Source organism: Schistocerca piceifrons, chromosome 9 (genome assembly GCF_021461385.2).
Source record: "Schistocerca piceifrons isolate TAMUIC-IGC-003096 chromosome 9, iqSchPice1.1, whole genome shotgun sequence".
Lineage (NCBI taxonomy): Eukaryota > Metazoa > Arthropoda > Insecta > Orthoptera > Acrididae > Schistocerca > Schistocerca piceifrons.
Genome location: NC_060146.1, coordinates 142,441,271 through 142,465,479, shown reverse-complemented (window position 1 = coordinate 142,465,479; position 24,209 = coordinate 142,441,271). Strand labels below are relative to the sequence as shown.

Sequence of the window (24,209 nt, the reverse complement as noted above, 5' to 3'; positions counted from 1 at the left end):
GTTAATTTTCTTGCATTCACGAAATGTTGGATATGTTGTGTTGTTTTGTATATGTGTTTTTATTTTTTGATGTGTGATACGCCCATTGTTCCCAGCTATTTGTATGACTGTAGTCATTCATTTTTCATTGTTTCTCCTGTCGAAGACAATCCTGTATATTCTACATACATCAAAAAATGTTTTACATCATCCCAGTTGCCAGAACTCCTGAAGATAGTCGTTGACTGTGGATATTGTATAAGAGACACAGTCCCTTTGGCTGTTCAGTGATGTCATTAAAAGAGCCCAAAGATGTAACCAACTATGCATGAGAAGCCCCTATTAGACGGAGGGGGTCCAACAGCCGACCAGTTCCAGTCATTACACCAGGAAGGAGGTACACAGCTAGTGTTATCTGTAGCTCAACCATGCCTAGACTATCAATTCTGTGGTTCGATCGCGTCCGCATTGTTACTTTGTGTCAGGAATGGCTCTCAAAATGGAAGTGAACCAAAGTGCTGTTGTTCAGACATGGAGGAGATAACAGAGAGAGAGGAACTGTCAATGACATGCCTCGCTCAGTCCGCCCGAGGGCTACTACAGCAGTGGATGACCGCTACCTACGGATTATGGTTCGGAGGAACCCTGATGGCAACGCCACCATCTTGAATAATGCTTTTAGTGCAGCCACAGGACGTCATGTTACCACTCAAGCAGTGCGCAATAGCCTGCATGATGCGCAACTTCACTCCCAACGTTCATGGCGAGGTCCATCTTTGCAACAACGACATCATGCAGCGTGGTACAGTTGGGCCCAACAACATGCCGAATGGACCGCTCAGAATTAGCATCATGTTCTCTTCACTGATGAGTATCGTATATGCCTTCTACCAGACAACCGTTGGAGACGTTTTTGGAGGCAATCCGGTCAGGTTGAACGCCTTAGACACACTGTCCAGCAAGTGCATGAAGGTGGAGGTTGCCAGCTGTTTTAAGGTGGCATTATGTGTGGCCGATGTACGCCGCTGGTGGTCATGGAAGGTGCCGTAAGGGCTGTAAGATACGTGAATGCCATCCTCCGACCGATAGTGCAGTCATATGGGCAGCATGCTGGCGAGGCATTCGTCTTCATGGACGACAATTCACGCCACCATCATGAAAATCTTGTGAATGACTTCCTTCAGGATAACGGCATCACTCGACTAGACTGGCCAGCATGATCTCCAGACATAAATCCTATCTAACTTGCCTGGGATGGATTGAAAAGGGCTGTTTATGGACGACGTGACCCACCAACCGCTCTGAGGAGTGGGACAATCTGGACCAACAGTGCCTTGATGAACTTGTGGACAGTATGCCACGACGAATAGAGGCATGCAATAATGCAATAGGACGTGCTACTGGTTATTTGAGGTACCAATGTGTACAGCAGTCTGGACCACCACCTCAGAAGGTCTCGCTGTGTGGTGGTACAACAATGTGTGGTTTCCATGAGTCAAAAGGGCGGAAATGATGTTTATGTTGATCTCTATTCCAATTTTCTGTACAGGTTCCGGAACTCTCGGAAATGGGGTGATGCAAAACCTTTTCTGATGTGTATATATAACTTGTGTCTGAGGACAACAGGAGTACCAAAGTTAAAGGTATTACTTATTCATTTAGTATTTCCACTATGTTCTATTTAATGCAATAATATGTCCTATATTTTGATCCTCTTGTACCTCATGTATCGCTGTTCCCAAGTTACAAACATAGAAAGCAAAAGAGTTCATCGCAAACATCACATATCCAACTCTCTTCATCACTTTCATACTAATTTTCCTTGTATACTCGCGTTTTTTACTATCATCTATGGCGTTTTGATTTACAAGGTAATAGTCCTACCAAGATTGAATATCATAATTTTATGCATATAAATGAAACTATTTAAATATATTTAAATTACATAATTAATTGTTTAAATCTGTGAGAAATAAAATAAAAGAAGAAATGTGCTAGCAGCATGAATCACACACGAGCCAACGAATTTTCAGTTTGTGTGCTGGACCACTACCCCACAGCACCTATACGTTGAGTACTGTTAAGTCCCACATACTTACTCATAAACACGTAGAGAGCACTTTAACTGTTCTTATGACCTACTCAAGTGAAATATTGTGGGAATTTGGAAGGTGCATCTATCTGTTTCCACTCATTGTCTAAGCCAAATCAGTGAGCCCCATCCCATTCCCGTCCCTTGTAAGATTTATATTTGATTTAAGTCTGTCTAAATCTTTTAACTTCCACATTCCGCTGCAAAGATCTATTGGAAAAGGACCTCTTTAGCAAATCTTCTACAGAGTCTGCACAATAGTTTATCCGCACATTCAAACAAAAATACTGGCCCGATGCTGTGAGCAACGTAGCACCCTAAGTGACGACACCAATGACGTCACATCAGAGCATGTGCAGTGGGAAACAGACAGCTGCAACCCTTCTCTGGGTTCATTGTTGCGCAGCTGACCATTTTGGCACTCGTGACAGATTTCTAGATATCGCAGAGGGATCGCTACAAACATGTTTTCGTCCATTTTATTTGCATACCAGCACACATTCGATGCGAAATGGCGTGATTTTAAGGCGTTTTCCGGCTCGCATTCGAAGAGAAATCGCATAATTTTAGTGCGATATTTACAGTGTACTGTAGCACGTTAGCACATTTTCACTGTTCATCACATCTAGCGGCAATATGCGAGACGTGTGAGGGAAATAATGAGGCTGGTTTTTTTATCTAACAAAGTATTTAATTTTTTCGAACAACTACATTGTAGCCGTAGGGAAACCTTCGCGCCAGGCCACGCTGCATTGTTGTCGAATTTATTCAAGATGGCGGCGATGACGTCATCCAACATGGCGGCATGTAGACTTGGCAACATCGCGTGCCGTCATCGAAGATGGTGGCTTTTGGCGAGAAAATAGGTCAATTGTGCTATGTCCACTAACCTAACCTCAAGAATAAAATGCGGGAATTTTGAAATTTGGCGGGAAAATAGTCCAATTGTGGTACGTCCACTAACCTAAGCCTCCAGAAAAAAAAAAATGGCAGGAAGTTTGAATTCAAACAGGATAATGCATGCAAAGACCGTATTTGTCTTTATTATTGTTATTGATTATCATTCATTAACATTCATTATCATTAATTATCATTTATTATTATTATTATCATTTATTATTATTGACCTGCCTCCACTAGAAATTCCCTCCATAATCAAATTCCAATACGATAATGGCTGCAAAACCTAACTTTTGTTCATTATTATTCCTTATCATTTATTAACATTCATTATCATTCATTGTCATTCATTATCATTTATTATCATTCATTATCATTTATTATTATAAGTCTACCTCCACTAGAAAATTGCGCCAAATTCAAATTCCAACACGATATTCTCTCGAAAACTGTACTTCTATGTATTATTATCATTTATTATTTATTCAAGATGTCCGATTTTCTAGGTGAGAAAGCCATTCTCCTTACATCCATAACAAAAATCTATCACAAGTTCAAATCCCCAATACCATAATTGATCACATGTACGAGCTTCCTCCGTCACTTACCTTTTTTTTCACTGGTAGGCTATCATAATCGCATCAAATAATAAACTGCACTTATAGTAACGTAATTCACGTCTTTTGATTTTGCAGGGAGGAAGGGACTGAAGACTTTATTTCAAGCAGTACGATCATCACTTGTTCTCCACACAGTCAGCACCCACATCTTTGATATCGCAGTGCAGTCACCACGACGTCCGCGCTCCAACTGAATTAGTTCAAATCCTCGCCACCCCCTGGCCAGCGCGCGGAGACACTGCCTACGCCTGTCACGTGAGGCGGCCGGCCACTAGTGCGGGGGGCGAGCACAGCGACCACTCTCACGTCGTAAACATGTTTTCGCTGTACACACTGGAACTTGTCGAGTTTGACGTCACAGCGGCCCCTAGTCGCCTCCTTACGTTTCCCGCCAAAATTGTCTCCCTCGGAGCTGATTCGCACAACGGTCGGCCGTTTCCCTGCAACACATTCGGCACCACGTTCGAACTTGTCGATGCCGACCTCACACAGCCATTCGCCACATGATAAATGTACAATCACTGCGCCGCCACCCCGCTTGCGTCACACACCCTCCATACACACGATGAACATATCCTGTAAACAGCTGGAAAATGACACTTTATTTCAGACATTACGGTCATGCAGGGTGTCCCAACTGACTTCTCCATGCTCACACAGCGAAACTCCAGAGCTCAGCTGTCGTACGCGCGGCCGGCTGAGCCTGCTCCCTGGTCCGCTGACGTCAAGCACACCCCCATGGCCAGCGCGACAGGTAGGCGGCAGCGAGCGGCGCCTGAGGGTCCCGCCACAAACGGTCGGCCGCGCCCGCGAACACTTAACGCTGGACACGATGGAACCTGTCGACCGCGTGCCGTACAAAGGATACGTTTGGCGCTAGAGTTTGACCGACAGTGGAATCCACCATGACCGTATAACAGCGCGTTTGCTCGTCGCGAGAACGCTCGCTAATTCACTCTTACCATCCCGCTATATTAAATAATTCCATTTACAATTTCATATACATATTGAAACGTGTTCAACTCCCTAAGTTCAACTACTTTTCGAGTACCAGGATCCTGCTAGGAACCAGCGCCAAGTTTGAAATCTGCCAGTAAACAAAGCTCACTTGCGCTTCCACCACCAACCTAAGAAAATTGTTTCAAACTAAGCCACCAGCACTCAACCTCTTCCTACACGTTTCTGGTAAACGGACTCACCCTGCACTATGTCCATGGATGGAGGAACGAATTTACTTTATTTAGGAATGGAGTATATGTATCATGCCGACATGTCCCACATCATACAGACCTGCAAAACACTCCTACATAACTCATTTATAATGTTCTACACACATGCTTGTTAATTGTAAACAAAAATAACTCATAGCACAGCCTACAGACATGCGAACCGCTCGTAAATAATGCAAAACATTTACCTCCAAATAGCCAAACAACTGCTAATTTTCGGAAATAATTTCAGTGCATAGGCTGATGGAAGGAGGAACGAGTGTACTTTATTTATTTGCAACATATCTTTTTGAAACTTTTACTACTCATAGGTTTCGATATGTAAGGCTGACATAAGGAAGTTTCTGGACTCCAGTAGTGCATTACACTTGGCAACACAACCACACCCATCAAGATGTTCATTCCAATCCAGAGCTGTAACTCCTCTACAGATAAATTTGTCCAGTTATTTCTCTACTCACTCACATTCCGACCAGATTGCCATTATTGCGCAAAAACAGCTCGGACTGTGCTGTGCTGCTCGGGGAAGTAAGGAAGGGCTGCACTCTATTTATTTGGAGCCCATTTATTTAGTCGTGGAGTATATTTTTGTCACAAAACACCCGCAGTGATTGAAACTGTGGTTATCTGACACAGGCCACAAACACGTAAACAACTCCCAATTTCACCACACAATAGCAAACAGCTCTTAAATAATGCAGTACACAATATCAGCAGACGAGCTCTGTAATCAGAAACTCTCCAAATAAAGCACCGCACAGTGCACGGACATGCTCGCAAAACAGTCCAAAAGACGCGCCCAAACACCGCCAGCTGCCAAACCGACCAAAACCTCTCTGCTCGGCCTGCCCCATACATGACCTCAACACAGTCGCATTCGCACCTATCACCGGAGAAATTGATCTATGTGCCTTAGATTACGCTCCAAGGCAGGCCGCGCGCGCGTGCGGTCGGCGGGGAAGAGGATTACAGAGTCTCCACTCAAGTTCAGTTTCCAAGCGCTCGTGACAGCCGACACATGTGAAAGCTGCATTGTTCTTCTCATGTATACCGCCGGCGTCTCAGGTCTGGACCTGCCTTCACGTCTGTTCGCAGAATAGCTCATAGCTCGTTGACACACCCGATTAACGCGGCCGGGAAAACATTTACTACTAGCATGCAACCGAGATGGTGACGGAAAACCAATCATAATTTCAGTACACACTATAGCAAACTACTACTAAATAATACATCACACAGATGTGTAGATACGCTCAGTACTCGTAAACTATCCTAATAACGCATAGCAGTGCCTGCAGATACGCTCGCAAATTAATTCAACAGACGTGCGCAGGTACCCCCGCTCTGCACCCTGCCCACAGGATCGTGGAGTCACCCATCCGTCTGATTTCAGATCTCACACAGCCCCTGCTCGGCTTCCGCAAGCGTGAGTTGACACGCTCAACGCGGTCGTCAGCGGTCAAAGCACACACATACGTCTGTCCATGACTGCGATCCCGAGCCGTGACCGCCGAACATGGGTAAAAGTCAACTTTATATCAACGTAGCATAATTCCAAAGCTCAGCCTCCATGTGCTAGACACATCATAGCAGCACATGTCTTTACCTCCTATGACACTGTAGCACACTGCACATTGCTCCTCACACGACATTACATCGTCCTTTAACTAAACATAACTACACATTCCTACTCTCGCCTCGTCGCGTGACCAGCCATCTAAAAACCTTCTCAATATTATTCTTACTTTACAACATTTTTTTTTTAAATAAGGGCTAATTTACACCTCCCACCACACCTAACCTCACACCCGTCCCACCATCAACATACGCAAACGTCCTCAACACTATCTTGACACTCATATATCACCCCACAAAGCATGCCTATCAATCAATTTACCATTCTCATCCCCTCTTTTCTAATTACAGACATAGCCTCTATCTAAACACCAATCAACTCATCTTTCTCGCACTTTCAACAGTAAAATTAATTTTACACACACCCAGAAATACCAAACGCAATTAAAGAGTCAAACTTTTATACAGAGCATCAAGCACATGCGACAATATTCAAAGCCTGGTCTATATTTGCCACCTCCACCTTCAATTAAATATTATTACCATTGCCGCAACATTCTGCCAGCGCTCGATTTGTACCTATTTTTCCGCTCCTAACTGTTGTCACTAGCGGTCGAATATCACTATCTATAGATTGCATTAATTTCCACATAAAAAAAATCTCGCCCCACCGTTTACAGACTCCTATATCTGAACATATAGCATCATTCAACTATCACTTGCTCTTATCTAATAACTCATCCATAAGGTCTGGGGCCAAGGTCATCCCTTTCTTTCTTTCTTTCTTTCAGCAGCAGACAGCAATTTTTTTTTTTTTACAGTGGTAGCTAAACTGCGCCATCAACTTAACTTCACCATTCACGTAACATATCTTCAAATACGTAAACACACTTACTCAATTACACAGCGGTCCCGCTGAGGACATGACCTTCAATATTACAGTTCTTAATCCAATAACCACCGAAACAAGTACTAAATGCTCAAACTAATCCCATAGCGCCTTACAAAACAAGTGTCCGAGCGCCGGCGGCGGCATATCAAAGCCACATAGCTGTCCATCTAAACAGCCGTCCACTCAGCCCCCAGGACCTGAATGCTGAAGTGGGCTCTCCCTATACCTGCTCTCCAGCTATTGTCTAACGACATATAGTGCATAAATGGATTCCTGAATAGCGCAGATCTCTATCTCCCCCTTGCAACAGGACATGTAAACAGTGTCTCCCCCAGCCAGCGAACCCGACGTCATTCACCCTTCGCTCACATTTTCCACTCACATATATAAAACCATATTCACTCCTGCCAAAACTCACTTAATAATAAAAAAGCATCCTCCCTTTCTAAGCATAGATGAGTATTCATTTATCTTCACCCATATTATCTCTGCAATTTAAGTTGGAGAAAGACACATCTATTACCTTCTGCAACCCGTCTATAAATAGAACGACCTCAGTTACTACAACAGGACCTTGTTTTGACCATTCGCCGGAAATGCGCGCAATGTTGTATGCCTCAAACTAGGTTCTTCCTAACTGTATGCTATTAAATTAAGGCACTTTGAGATCTGTTACTATAGATCGATATGGTGTGCTAACCTCTAAGACTTGGTTACATTTCGAGAAATGTGGTGCACTTGGATGGATTAGGACTAGGAAAGCTCTATTTAGTCAAGAGAGGTGGAGTGTAGCTGTATTCGTCTGCCCGGTTGAGGAATAATTGGGTAGCGATGTTGCGGGGTAGGTAGGTCAATGCTGAGGTGAGGATGGTCTTTTAACGTAAGAGGACTAGATAGCTCTGTGACCGCCATACGCAGAGAGATTGATCGAGTACTATGCGCAAGGTCTTAGAAATATGTATAGCGTTGTCTGGTATAATTTGATCGTCTTTATGTGTTCGAGAATTAAGTGTAAATGGACGTGCTGAGCTGCCATCTATGAATGGTCGCAATGATACTTGCGAAGTAGAGGATGTATGGTTTAGCTCTGATACTGAAATTAAGAAAACAAGCTGTCACATGATTGGCCACTGTTGGACTTAATGTAAAATTTTTCGCGATATCAGGTGTGAAGGATAATGTTACAGTAGACCGGTGGTGTCTTGTCCATCGCATCTGTGCATTGGGTACGACATAATGATTGACTGACAATGCTTGCTTGAGTAGGGGGAGAAATTTTGGTTGATGGACCGCAACTTCCAGGGTTGCTAGCACCGAAAACGGTGACCCTGTACTTCTGTGCAAAAATGACCAATCACTAGAAATTGAATGCAGAGTTATAAACTATTCGTTCACTGCGACATATGAGTTTAAATGTAGAGGTGGTCAATCACCTTCGAGGGAAGTGGCTACAACTCCAGCAGGCTCTTCTATTTTCCTTGTGTTGTGGGTGTCCTTTATTTAAAATAATTCAATGTTTTGCTATCGACTGTAAGAAAATGATTTATAAGGTGCAAGGTATAGTTTCCTGTGAGAGACCGTGCATCAGTCCGTGTTAATGTCTGTTTAGAATCAGATAATGACTTCGAAGTCGCGGCAGAAAGACGAAATGCTCGGCAGTGTGCAAAAGCGTGTTAGAAAACACCGTTTGAACAAGGGCCAGAGGCAGCTTCTCATTCGCTTAGAGTATGGGTGATCAAAGTTTAAAGGGGTTTCTGCAGCGTGTGTGTATTTAATATGATCTTGTTCATATAGGCATTTGTAGTTTGAGGTGTTGGATTTGGTGAGCTGTTAGGAATTCTTGGATGGTTGCTCTCTTGAGTTATTCGGGAGGAGTATTGTGAATTCCGTTTGTCCGCACTGGAGGTGGATCGCATTGGTGAGTTCGTGACTTTTTGTTTGATGGTGGAGGATAAAGATGATGACACGGTGTTGAGGATCTGTTGTACTTGTACCTAGTTTGAGGTGTACAACATTGGTCTTGCTTGATGCTCTGTATAAAAGTTTGACTCTTTAATTGCGTTTGGTATTTCTGGGTGTGTGTAAAATTAATTTTACTGTTGAAAGTGCGAGAAAGATGAGTTGATTGGTGTTTAGATAGAGGCTATGTTTGTACTTCGAAAAGAGGGGATGAGAATGGTAAATTGATTGATAGGCATGCTTTGTGGGGTGATATATGACTGTCAAGATAGGGTTGAGGACGTTTGCGTATGTTGATGGTGGGACGGGTGTGAGGTTAGGTGTGGTGGGAAGTGTAAATTAGCTCTTATTTAAAAAAAATGTTGTAAAGTAAGAATAATATTGAGAAGGTTTTTAGATGGCTGGTCACGCGACGAGGCGAGAGTAGGGATGTGTAGTTATGTTTAGTTAAAGGGCCATGTAATTTCGTGTGAGGAGCAATGTGCAGTGTGCTACAGTGTCATAGGAGGTAAAGACATGTGCTGCTATGATGTGTCTAGCGTATGGAGGCTGCGCTTTGGAATTATGCTACGTTGATATAAAGTTGACTTTTACCCATGTTCGGCGGTCACGGCACGGGATCGCAGTCATGGACAGACGTATGTGTGTGCTTTGACCGCTGACGACCGCGTTGACCGTGTCAACTCACGCTTGCGGAAGCCGAGCAGGGGCTGTGTGAGGTCTGAAATCAGACGGATGGGTGACTCCACGATCCTGTGGGCAGGGTGCAGAGTGGGGGTACCTGCGCACGTCTGTTGAATTACTTTGCGAGCGGATCTGCAGGCTCTGCTATGCGTTATTAGGATAGTTTACGAGTACTGAGCATATCTACACATCTGTGTGACGTATTATTTAGTAGCAGTTTGCTATAGTGTGTACTGAAATTATGATCGTGTGCGTGTCTGTGGGCTGTGCAACATGCCCCAGGGCACCTCTGGGATTGGTGTTTTGTGATAGCGTGATGTATGGTTAAATAAGTTGTTCGAAAAAAATAAATAGATTGTTCACAATGATTACACGCGCCTGCAACGCAGATCAGAGTGATTGGTTTTTCGTCACCATCTCGGTTGCATGCTAATAATAAATGTTTTCCCGGCCGCGTTAATCGAGTGTGTCAACGAGCTATGAGCAATTCTGCGAATAGACGTGAAGGCAGGTCCAGACCTGAGACGCCGGCGGTATACATGAGAAGAACAATGCAGCTTTCACATGTGTTGGCTGTCACGAGCGCTTGGAAACTGAACTTGAGTGGAGACTCTGTAATCTTCTTCCCCGCCGACCGCACGCGCGCGCGGCCTGCCTTGGAGCGTAATCTAAGGCACATGGGGGGTATCAATTTCTCCGGTGATAGGTGCGAATGCGACTGTGTTGAGGTCATGTATGGGGCAGGCCGAGCAGAGACGTTTTGGTCGGTTTGGCAGCTGGCGGTGTTTGGGCGCGTCTGTTGGACTGTTTTTGCGAGCATGTCCGTGCACTGTGCGGTACTTTATTTGGAGAGTTTAAGAGTACAGAGCTCGTCTGCTGATATTGTGTACTGCATTATTTAAGAGCTGTTTGCTATTGTGTGGTGAAATTGGGAGTTGTTTACGTGTTTGTGGCCTGTGTCAGATGACCACAGTTGCGATCAGTGCGGGTGTTTTGTGACAAAAACATACTCCACGACTAAATAAATGGGCTCCAAATAAATAGAGTGCAGCCCTTCCTTACTTCCCCGAGCAGCACAGCGCAGTCTGAGCTGTTTTTGCGCAATAACGGCAATCTGGTCAGAATGTGAGTGAGTAGAGAAATAACTGGACAAATTTATCTGTAGAGGAGTTACAGGTCTGGATTGGAATGAACATCTTGATGGGTGTGGTTGTGTTGCCAAGTGTAGTGCACTACTGGAGTTCAGAAACTTCCTTATGTCAGCCTTACATATCGAAACCTATGAGAAGTAAAAGTTTCAAAAAGATATGTTGCAAATAAATAAAGTACACTCGTTCCTCCTTCCATCAGCCTATGCACTGAAATTATTTCCGAAAATTAGCAGTTGTTTGGCTATTTGGAGGTAAATGTTTTGCATTATTTACGAGCGGTTCGCATGTCTGTAGGCTGTGCTATGAGTTATTTTTGTTTACAATTAGCAAGCATGTGTGTAGAACATTATAAATGAGTTATGTACGAGTGTTTTGCAGGTCTGTATGATGTGGGACATGTCGGCATGATACATATACTCCATTCCTAAATAAAGTAAATTCGTTCCTCCATTCATGGACATAGTGCAGGGTGAGTCCGTTTACCAGAAACGTGTAGGAAGAGGTTGAGTGCTGGTGGCTTAGTTTGAAACAATTTTCTTAGGTTGGTGGCGGAAGCGCAAGTGAGCTTTGTTTACTGGCAGATTTCAAACTTGGCGCTGGTTCCTAGCAGGATCCTGGTACTCGAAAAGTAGTTGAACTTTGGGAGTTGATCACGTTTGAATATGTATATGAAATTGTAAATGGAATTATTTAATATAGCGGGATGGTAAGAGTGAATTAGCGAGCGTTCTCGCGACGGCAAACGTGCTGTTATACGATCATGGTGGATTCCACTGTCGGTCAAACTCTAGCGCCAAACGTATCCTTTGTACGGCACGCGGTCGACAGGTTCCATCGTGTCCAGCGTTAAGTGCTCGCGGGCGCGGCCCACCGTTTGTGGCGGGACCCTCAGGCGCCGCTCGCTGCCGCCTACCTGTCGCGCTGGCCATGGGGGTGTGCTTGACGTCAGCGGACCAGGGAGCAGGCTCAGCCGGCTGCGCGAACGACAGCTGAGCTCTGGAGTTTCGCTGTGTGAGCATGGAGAAGTCAGTTGGGACACACCTGCATGACTGTAATGTCTGAAATGAAGAGTCATTTTCCAGGTATTTACAGGCTATGTTCGTCGCGTGTATGGAGGGTGTGTGACGCAAGCGGGGTGGCGGCGCAGCGATTGTACAGTTATCACGCGCGAGCGTTAGCCAGTCAATTAGCGGGCATTCTAGTGCAGTCCAAAGGTGCTGTTATATAGTCATGGAGGATTCCACTGCCGAGCAAACTTTGCCGCCAAAAGTGTAGCACTGCATTCTCGCTCGCACAAGGACACGTGGTGAACGGCTGTGTGAGGTCGGCATCGACAGGATTGAACGTGAATCCATGGACCTTGCATCTCAGCAGGGGACTGTTCAAGCTGGTGGAGACTCTGTAATGGTCTGGAGCGTGTACAGTTGGAGTGATATGGGGCCTATGATACATCTAGATACCACTCTGACAGGTGACACGTACGTAAGCGTCCTGTCCGATCATCTGCATCCTTTCATGTCCATTGTGAATTCCGACGGATTTGGGCGATTCCAGCAGGACAATGCGACATCCCACATGTCCATAAGTGCTACAGAGTGGCTCCAGGAACACTCCTCTGAGTTTAAACGCTCCCGCTGGCCACCAAACGTTATTGAGCATATCTGGGATGCCTTGCAATGTGCTGTTCAAAAGAGATCTCCACCCCGTCGTGTTTATGGGCAACCCTGCAGGATTCATGGTGTCAGTTCCCTCCAACACTACCTCAGACATTAGTCGAGTTGATGCCACGTCGTGTTACGGCACTTCTAGGTTCTAGCGGGAGCCCTACATGCCATTAGGCAGGTGTACAAGTTTCTTTGGCTCCTCAGTGTATTTCTTAATGAGTAGATTACAAAAGCATTTTAAATTTCTAAATTCGATCAGTAATTACCAGCGGAAAAAGGCACATGTCGGCGCACAAAGATCGCAAATATACTCCTTTATAGAAGACTCTCAGACCGGATTTTACGTACACAAAAATTTGGCATTTGCTTTAGTACTTCAGCACAGGGTTCCCAGAATCCTTCTGATAACGGAGACTGTTAACAGCATGTTTCTCCGTGTTACATCACTTTATGAACTACGTTTTCACGACAAAGCTGATTTTACGTGTGTGTTTTACACGTACAAGTAGCGTAACGTCGAGCTTCTGTATCATGGTAGTGGATAATGATACCAAGAAAATTTTCATTGTTTTTCTAGAGCGGCATCTTAGGAATATGTACGAAAAATTACACCCATTTGGCGTGCATAGCCGTCTTGGAATCTGCTACTTGTTTTTTGTACCCAAAAGCTATGTTCTTCAGATGTTTCTCGATAACAGATAAGGATTTTTGAAAACGGGAAGACGGTACTTCTACATTAATTCCTAGAGAATATAATGTTAACATTTGAGCAATGTACTGAGGTTATTCAATCCGTATATTGAGCAAGCAGTAAAGGAAACAAAAGAAAAATTCGGAGTAGGTATTAAAACCCATGGAGAAGAAATAAAAACTTTGAGGTTTGCCGATGACATTGTAATTCTATCAGACACAGCAAAGGATTTGGAAGAGCAGTTGAAAGGAATGGACAGTGTCTTGAAAGGAGGATATAAGATGAACATCAACAAAAGCAAACGAGGATAATGGAATGTAGGCGAATTAAGTCGGGTGATGCTGAGGGAATTAGATTAGGAAATGAGACACTTAAAGTAGTAAAGGAGTTTTGCTATTTGGGGAGCAAAATAACTGAAGATGGTCGAAGTAGAGAAGATATAAAATGTAGACTGGAGATGGCAAGGAAAGCGTTTCTGAAGAAGAGAAATTTGATAACATCGAGTATAGATTTCAGTGAAACATGGACGATAAATAGTTTGGACAAGAAGAGAATAGAAGCTTTCGAAATGTGGTGCTACACACTGAAGACCACAAGAACAACAAAAGAACGTGTTCAGCAGGGACACTTTCAAATAAAACAACCCTTTTGTTTTTACATACCGGTTATCAAAGTTCTGTAATTCCAATGGTATCTAATAAGTGATTTCGGTAATACACTACTGGCAATTAAAATTGCTACACCAAGAAGAAATGCAGATGATAAACGGGTATTCATTGGACAAATATATTATACTAGAACTGACATGTGATTACATTTTCACGCAATTTGGGTGCATAGATCCTGAGAAATCAATACCCAGAACAACCACTTCTCGCCGTAATAACGGCCTTGATACGCCTGGGCATTGAGTCAAACAGAGCTTGGATGGCGTGTACAGGTACAGCTCCCCATGCAGCTTCAACACGATACCACAGTTCATCAAGAGTAGTGACTGGTGTATAGTGACGAGCTACTTGCTTGGCCACCAATGACCAGACGTTTTCAATTGGTGAGAGATCTCGAGAATGTGCTGGCCAGGGCAGGAGTCGAACATTTTCTGTATCCTTTCTGTTTGCAGAAAGGCCCGTACTGGACATGCAACATGCGCTCGTGCATTATCCTGCTGAAATGTAGGGTTTCACAGGGATCGAATGAAGGGTAGAGCCACGTGCTGTAACTCACCTGAAATGTAACGTCCACTGTTCAAAATGCCGTCAATGCGAACAAGAAGTGACCAAGACGTGTAACCAATGGCACCCCATACCATCACGCCGGGTGATAATCCAGTATGGCGATGACGAATACACGCTTCCAATCTGCGTTCACTGCGATGTCGCCAAACACGGATGCGACCATCATGATGCTGTAAACAGAACCTGGATTCATCCGAAAAAAGACGTTTTGCCATTCGTGCACCCAGGTTCGTCGGTGAGTACACCATCGCAGGCGCTCCTGTCTGTGATGCTGCGTCAAGGGTAACCGCAGCCTTGATACGCAAACGTCGTCGAACTGTTCGTGCAGATGGTTGTTGTCTTTCAAACGTCCCCATTTGTTGACTCAGGGATAGGGACGTGGCTGCACGATCCGTTACAGCCATGTGTATAAGATGCCTGTCATCTCGACTGCTAGTGATACGAGGCCGTTGGGATCTAGCCCGGCGTTCCGTATTACCCTCCTGAACCCACCGATTCCATATTCTGCTAACAGTCATTGGATCTCGACCAACGCGAGCAGCAATGTCGCGATACGATAAACCGCAATCGCGATAGGCTACAATCCGACCTTTGTCAAAGTCGGAAACGTAATTGTACGCATTTCTCCTCCTTACACGAGGCATCACAACAACGTTTCACCAGGCAACGGCGGTCCACTGCTGTTTGTGTATGAGAAATCGGTTGGAAACTTTCCTCATGTCAGCACGTTGTAGGTGTCGCCACCGGCGCCAACCTTGTGTGAATGCTCTGGAAAGCTAGTCATTTGCATATCACAGCATCTTCTTCCTGTCGGTTAAATTTCCCGTCTGTAGCACGTCATCTTCGTGGTGTAGCAATTTTAATGGCCAGTAGTGTACATTAAATCTCATAAAATTTATTATTCCATTTGGTTACTAGTAGGTCATGCTTGTCTAATATATGTTCGCAATATTTTGCATTTACAAATGCTGTGAACAACAAATTTAAGAAAATTTAGGTTAGCATTGTTATCTTTCAGTATTTTATATATTATGATGTATACCCTATGTAAAAGTCTTTTCTATTGTATTCGCCAGTTGCAGCATAAAATAAGCGAGGATTTGTGAACAGTTACTCACAAAAATGCTAAACTTTTAATTGTTAATTAATAAATTTACACTATAATTTTGTTGACTTGATTGTTAACAAACGTATAAATAGGAGGAGCACAACACTCAAGAATGGACAGTTGGAGACAGTTTTGAGACGCAACCACTGTGTCGCACGTCTGTGCAATAATGTAATTGTTGTAATACAGTATGTTGACTATGTAGCCTGTTATGTGAAGTGGGCTCGCACTAAGAAGAAATGGTGCGGCTTGTCATAAATAAACCACCATAAAAACGACTTGGTACCTGGATTATTTCATGGAATTCACGTAACTTCATCCAGTTATCAGATGAAATGGACCGAGGCAACGACTACTCCAGCAGCAGCAGCAGCAGGAAGCAGATTATTCCGAATAACACCGAACTAAGTTACGTATAAGAAATCAACTGAACTACATAAGTGTCACTGCAGAACTAATTACTAAAGTGTAATGTTTTGGAAACTGTTCTAGCAGTAAAGATTTGCATTTGTCTCAAAGTAATTCTTTGAGTGGTGAAGGCCAATGTGATCAGTAAGAAACACCTCCATGATGACACGTTTTTTGATGTCTATGGAACACAATAATAATAACAAATTTAAGAGTTTTTTTGTTTAAATCATATAATCTCTTTGCGATGTTTTTATTTATTTATTTATGCATTTATTTTACCTGGCAAGATTAGGGCCTTCAGGCCCTCTCTTACACCTAACCAGGCATACTCAGATTCAACAAATTTCAGTGTCTACAGAAAATTAGGACATATAACATGTTATACAGTATTAATGTTAAAGAAAAAAAAATAGAGATTATAAAAGTAGTACAATGATAATTATAACAATCAAGAATAATAAAAATAATAATAATAATGATAATAATAATAATAATAATGACTATGTATATGAAAGTAAACATATTTTTCTTTTATGAGTGTCAGTCCTATTGCTAGTTGGGAATTTTCTCGTTATATTCTTGCAGCTTGTGAGTTATTCTCATCAAGCAGAGACATAAGACGATGGAATGGGGTGAAAGAGATATAGAAGAGGTAGATAGGTTAGAGGAAGAGAAATAGAATGGTAAAATTCGAAGCTGTGATGGAGAGGAGAAAGAAAAAGATGAGGGGGGGGGGGGGCACAACAATGGTGGCTATACCGTCCCTAATATGTAAGTCTTAAGTTCCCTCTTGAATGTTGAGTGGTTTTGGATAAGACGCAGATCACAGGGGAGTGCGTTCCATAGTCGTATGGCTGAGATGGAGAATGACACGGAGAAAGATTTTGTGTTATGTAAAGGTACAGCCAAGATGCTAGACGTATCCGATCTGGTGTTGCGGTTGTGGAATGATGATAGGTGTTTAATGTGAGAAGATAAGTATTGGGGGCACCAGTGGCTAAGAAATCGATGAAGTAAGCACATCGTGTGGAGATCGCGTGCCTTATGTGGGCGTATCCAACCTAGCTGGGAGTATGAAGGACTGATATGATCATACAACCGTATGTTGCATACGTATCTAACACAAGCATTCATCACTAGCTCTAGGCATCTCGAATTTTCATTATTTGTGCCATGTTGAACTACATCACAGTAGTAAAGATTAGGTAAGACTAGTGTTTGGACTAATTTTTGTTTAACATGGGTTGGAAATATTTTTCTAAATTTTTGAATTGCATGTAGGGAGGAGAGCGATTTCCGGCAAGCTGTGACTGTTTGTTCTTCCCAGTTTAGGTGTTCATCCAAGATTATTCCAAGGTCTTTTACTGTTTTTTGGTATGGTAGTTGGGTACCATTGAGGAGTATTTGAGGGACTGTTTCGCGAAAGTACCGACTGATTAACTTTGGATGAGATATAAGTATGACCTGGGATTTCTTGGGGTTTAGTTTCAGACCTAGGTTCTGTGCCCACCGAGAAACAGAGCAAAGATCTGCGTTCATACTCGCTACTGCGTCAGCAATGTTCTTGGGGCTTGCACTTATGTACAGTTGGATGTCGTCGGCATATAGATGGTAGTTGCAGGAGTGAATCACTAAAGAAATATCATTAATGTACAGTGAAAAGAGTAATGGACCAAGGACGGAGCCTTGGGGAACTCCAGAGCGCACGTTTTTCCATGATGACTTTTCCGACCCACAAATGACTTGTTGACTTCTGTTTTTGAAAATTTTCGCCCCAGAAAAATTTCACTGTCTTCCCCACGTAACGCAGCAATAGTAGTTTCGTTGCAACTTTCGATCTCTACTTCACCTGAAGCCCAGTTTACAAGAACACGTTGCTCACATTCGATCGGAGCCGCTGCGAACAACTGTTGATAACGTCGTCCTACGGGTGCGGCATCTCGTCGTGCTTATGTTGAACAAACTGCGTAAACGGCTGTTAAAAATAAAATCAACATTATGGCTTTCTCACTTGTTTGACCTTTTCTCCCCACATCCCACTGCTAATCCGTCACGTACGGAAACGTTTCTAAACGTCTGCTTGCATTCACAGCGCTAAAGTTGCACCTGTTGGCCAAAACTGGAACTACTTTTTTTCTAGCGTCAGTCTGTTCCGCATTAACACATTACGATAACTGCGTCCCACACTTCACATTTGTGAGCCTTGTTTTATTCGAAATGTTGTAGGTTTACTTGCGTTTCTTAATATGATTACTATACATGAACAGAGAACCGTATGTTATATAAAAAGTGTAATTTAACTGAATGATTTTCACATATTTATTATTTTGAATGTGAATAATATGCGTTGTTTTATTGTTTGGTTGGTGTTTATAAAGCAGATGTTACGCCATTTCGGAATAGGAGAGTCCGCTAGAAACGAAGCTTTATTTGCGGATATCTTAAGCTTCATGCTATTGCTTGCCAAAAGATTTCGACACTCTTGAAAGTGTTTCATGAAGTGGTATGTTGTGTTTCAGTACCTGTGCCGACCCCGAATCTCGTCCGACACAGATGGGAATGAAACATCACTGTTTCGATACAATTAGTCCGTTCTAAGCACAGGTGGACTGAAACAGCCTTATTTTGAAACAACGATACAGTTTCTGTGTCTGGCTCGAAATCGAATCTGGTCCGGTTATCCGAGACAGGGGCGGAATGAAACAACACTGTTTCGAAACAGTGAACCACAGCCGTTCCGAAACACTGAAACAGTTCCACGTATCGATACACTGTATCGAAACATAGAAACAGTGGCCAAGTCTAATCTGCAGGCTTTGAGAAACGTAATTAGTCCATCTAACACAAAAAAAACTTTCGGTAACAGAAGAAATTTTGCAGATATCGAGCAGTTTTTCAAATCTCACGTAAAACTTTACTACCACGCTCTCACTTTTCTTAAACGGAATATGTTGCACTGGTGTAAAGGAGTCTGTGATGTTAAGTTCATTTTTGAGTTGTGTTTCATCGCCCTACACTTAATGCGGTGAGTGAAGAAGCACCAGAAATTAATCTTTTCTAGCGTAAGTCTGTTCCGCATTAACACATTACGATAACTGCGACCCACACGACATTTGTGAGCCGGTATAATGCAAATATTGTCTACCAGTAAACATGCAAATTGATCAGTTGTTTAGTGGCATCTCGTGATATAAATTCTTTGTACACTGCCGTTACAACACTTTTTCACGGATATGAACACACCAGTAAGACCAGAGTTTTCTCATACAGACGGGAGTGAGTTATACCGTCATTAAAAACACAGTCAACGCGAGTGTGTCGCACAAAGTAAGTATAGCAGAGGTGGAAGGTCAACACAGTTACGTATACATCGCAAAAACTGCAAAACAACGGCACAGTTACACGAACGAGTCGCTCTGGCGCGCGTATAATTAGAGCACTGATAAAGCGCTCCGGCCAGCCAGCGAGCAAGTTGGAACCTGAAGCGGCAGCTGGCTGACGCAGCAACGCGATATTGCGCCGATGCACCGATGACGTCATTATAACGGCTCTTATATGAGCCTCCACAGAAGACTATTGTATGACGTCAAACACGGCACGAAAAAAATTGGGAAAATAAAAACCGAGAAATTAACCAGACATGCACGCGAACACGTGGCGTACTTGCTTGTTATGAAAGCTTACAGGCGTATTAAAAATATCGAAATATGAGACTACAGTGCGAAAAGAGGTTTAATCGGAATGCACACTGTATATGAAAGACTTTGAAATATCTTCGAAACGTTTTGTCTAAAAGTACGAAATAAAATAGATCAGAGAAACTTCCGACGCGCCATTCCGTGATCCTCAAAGTCATGTACTGCAGCTGAGATTCTCGTACATTAATGACGTAAGGAGACCACTCAGCGAAAATCCACCAGACAAATATCCTCTAGTACTCTTTAAAATTCTAAGTTAAACAATCAACTTTAAATTCTTAATTGAAACCTTATTTACTGTACACGATTTCGAGCATCATGCAAAGGCACGTCAAATCTTTCTATAATCTGTTTTATTTCTTTCCTTTAGACATATCATTTCACAAAACGGTTAACTGTTTTTTGAACATATTTTATTTTCAAACCTTTTTCAGAAAGCATGAAATATAGTATGTTTAAATACCGATCGGCATTCTGTTATCATTAACACCGTGCAGATCAAGAGAAAACAAAAAAATGGCTCAGAGCACTACAGGACTTACCAACTGACGTCATCAGTCCCCTAGAGCTTAGAACTACTTAAACCTAAGGACCTAAGGACATCACACACTTCCATGCCCGAGACAGGATTCGATCCTGCGACCATAGCAGTCGCGCGGTTCCGAACTGAAGCGCCTAGAACCGCTCGGCCACCGCCGCCGAAAAGAGAAAACAGAACAGTTTCAATTTATGCTGTGAGTTGATATTGTTTGATACTTCATTCACATAGCTAGCAGCAGCTACTCGCGAAATATTTCACTTTCCCCTCAAATCAACAATTTTTCAGTCTTTTCCCGATTAGTTTCAATTTCTTTGTTTTTCTCTACTCAATCAGAATTCAGACTCGTCAATTTGATACCTCATTTGTCCATTTCCCGCTCTTCGTTAGCCTGTGAAAATTCGGACAATAATCCACTGTGTAACACCTAGCGAGTCCCACGTTCAAACATCTGACCACAAACATAATACTATCGCTCGCTCCGTAAGTCACAACTAAACCGTCACCTCTCAGCCTGGCCCAGGCTTCAGGCTGCGCTACAGAACATCACTTAAAGAATATTGATGGTCATTTCATTAGTCTGTGAAGGGAACATTAGCACAGCACTTCTTTTGTAAACACATATTCAAAAAATGGTCCAAATGGCTCTAAGCACTATGGGATTTAACATCTGAGGTTATCAGTCGCCTAGACTTAGAACTACTTGAACGTAACTGACCTAAGGACATCACACCCATCCATGCCCGAGGCACGATTCGAACCTGCGACCGTAGCAGCAGCGCGGTTCCGGACTGAAGCGTCCAGAACCACTCGGCCACAGCGGCCGGCGTTAACACATGTTATGAATTGTTTTTCTGACGTTTTCCACACCTTCAACAAGCTTTTCACTAACGGTCTACAGAACGAACACTATGTGATCCAGTTGACAATAGGTATGTGAACTAAGCGTCATTTTAAATCCAGTAGTCCCTAGTTCCAGCAGATACTGTTGATACAACAGAAAAACGTTTACACTCGCCGATGTGCAACAACAGCGCAACATTCTCGCACTTTGTTTTTTGCCGGAAAGAGTGGTGGATACAGAAAAACCTCAAGAAGGGGGCGTTAGAGATATCTTGAGCTACCTTTACGTTTACCGTAATAAAAACTAGTTAAGTCACATGCAAAGTTTAAGAAAGTTTTATTTAAACTGATTATACACATGTATAAGACACATATGCCAGACAGAATAAAGTGTCGAGATCACTAGAATCGTCGCGTCTTTTCTCGTGGGTATGTGTTAACTGCCTATGTCCCAGACAGAAACGTATAAAATACGGGGGTGCTGCTTAGGAAAGTACAACTACTCGATAACTCGATTCATTCGAGTCGACTGACGAAAGAAACGAACGGATTAGCGTGCGGGCTGACTGGCGTCGGCGGCGTGGGTGGAAATGGGGGCGGCAACGCAAGGGGGGGGGGGAGGGGGCGACCCCCATATGCATCCGCCACTGGCCGGAAACCATAAAATTGAAGACAACTTACAATTTTCACAGAGTTTTAGAAAGTACCTTTGTAATCATTTGAGGAATTAAACTAACATTTACGATCTTCAAATTTAAACAAGTGTGTGTTTGTGTGCGTGAGGGAATGAAAAGGTCATGTTATCTATGGTGACACACTGTGACTGCAAAAAAGTCATGCTACCTTCGCTCTCATTCTATCTACCGTGCCGAGTACGGCTACCTTATTTTAAGTTATTAATCGTCCAGGCATGGAATGGTAGTAACACATTATGATGTATCGTATACAATGACCTACTATATTTTAAAGTACACTTCAAATTATTGCACAAGTACTAGACAAACGATACTGTGGAGAGAACATTCCCAATACCGAACATTTCGCACGCCAGCTGCAAATAAAAAACGCTATAACACTGCTGAGCAGTATCAGCTGTGATGATAGAACTATTCATGTCACACAGTGCGAAACATTTTCGTATGTTTGTAATGCTTACGAACCATCACAGTGAGTTTAACAGGCTGCGAACTCTAATGAGTAGGGTTCCATCCCCGTTTGATCCCAGGACTTGTCCCGTAACTTGCCGCTTGCGTCATGTCCAGCGATGATTTCGTAACGTGAAAAATTGCAGGTTGCAATGTGATTCTGAGTCTATTTTAAACTGTAAGTACTCCTTCAGTTAGCGGGGTAAATCAGTTTAGAAGTCGTAGAACGTATATATGTAAACAGGGCGTTCAAGGAGGAATGGTCAGTATTCTGATCTGTCAGGAACGACCATTCAAAGGGAAAAAGTCTAGTAAACATGGACTCTATAAAACACCATGAGCATCTAGCGTTACAGCCAAAATTAAAGGAATTTTCCTTTCCTTTTTATTGAAATTATTAATGTCGTCATGAAAGCGTCAAGTACGCAAGAAGTGAAATAATAATTAATGTGTAAGATATTTGTTGTCTGCGGAAAACCAGTGATCATTATAAACATTGTACTAGTATCTGTGTAATGAGAACGAAGAAGACAAAGATCCTCATGCATTACGGATTGTATGAAGACGAGTCAGTGGCGAAATCGGCCATTGCTGTATTGTCTCGCTATTAGAGTGTTTCTCAACTGATTTTCCTTTGCCGTCGAGATTGCTAAGTCATGTGAGTTGTTATAAAGAGAAAAGTTCATAACAGTGAAACAAAGATGAAATATTTAAATACGGAAGCTTTTCGTATGGTATCGGAATTAACTTTACTTGCCAAGTTCAGATACATTACTTTTCAGCCATTAATTACAATACAACGTGCAATCACTTTCCTTTGCTTCGAAGTCCGATCGTCTTTTTTAACTTTAAGATCGACTGAGTTAACGCAATATTATGCAGTCAGAGAACTGAACCCACGAACTGTTTCCAGGTACACTGTGGGCCGCTGCTATTTTGAAAATATAGTAAAGTAAGCCTTGAGATTATCTGTAATTCTACATTTTTATTAATGGCAAAATTTTATGGCTAAGTTAAAGATAAATTTTGCCTGTAGTTCTTGTGTTGGTCGTTTCCGCAACACAAGTGAATAACACGAAATAACATTTTACTTGCCAATTGATAATTTAATTTATTAAATCACGAACAAAGAACGAAAATAAAACGTCAGTTTGTGCATGGCGACGGTAAATGCACTTGCTCGTTTTTCCCTGCTGTGAAGCACATGTCTTGAGGTAGAAAATCTGTTGAGACCTGTGTGAAGAAACCATCCTAGCATCCATGTTAAGCGGCTAAGCGAATCCGCTGTGAAGTTAACCTTGTATGGTAGTTTCAGGATTTGATAGGGGCACTTCCTTCTAATGTCCCGTGCTCTGTGGACGTAAGTACCCACAGCATCGCTCTTTTCTCGGTTCCTCTAAACAAACTAACGGCCAGCTGACATTTACAAACACAAAACATAAGACCTACCTGCTTTACGACTGAATTAAGAACACAATCCGCGGAGGAGGAGTCAGACCTGCATGCACTCGCCGTCAGCTGGTCGCAGACTGATATATTTTCGCGTCACAGTTTGACTCAAGGCCGATCGGGTGTGACGGGAAGTCCCTTACGCAGTGTTACCAACTGAATAACCAACGTTTAGCTGTCGACACATTGCGAGTAATGAGGACGCGTATTGCGTGAGACAGTTGCAGGCCCTTACCTTCCTTTAGTATCACTGACACACGCCTTATCTGGTGGATCTGCAGTAGAGATGGACAAACTGAAACACGTAACTGTTTCGGAACGAATGAAACAGTACAATGTAATGTTT

General features: G+C 42.9%; 1 protein-coding gene across 1 annotated transcript in view; it reads right to left on the bottom strand.

The window, feature by feature from the left end:
* Positions 1-23,942, bottom strand: part of LOC124716972 (ankyrin repeat domain-containing protein 65-like) — a 32,707-nt gene extending 8,765 nt beyond the window's left edge. The window contains exon 1 of the mRNA XM_047243575.1: positions 23,864-23,942. The gene's annotated coding sequence lies outside the window, so the exon portion shown is untranslated. The remainder of the gene's footprint in view (positions 1-23,863) is intronic.
* Positions 23,943-24,209: the final 267 nt, after the last annotated feature.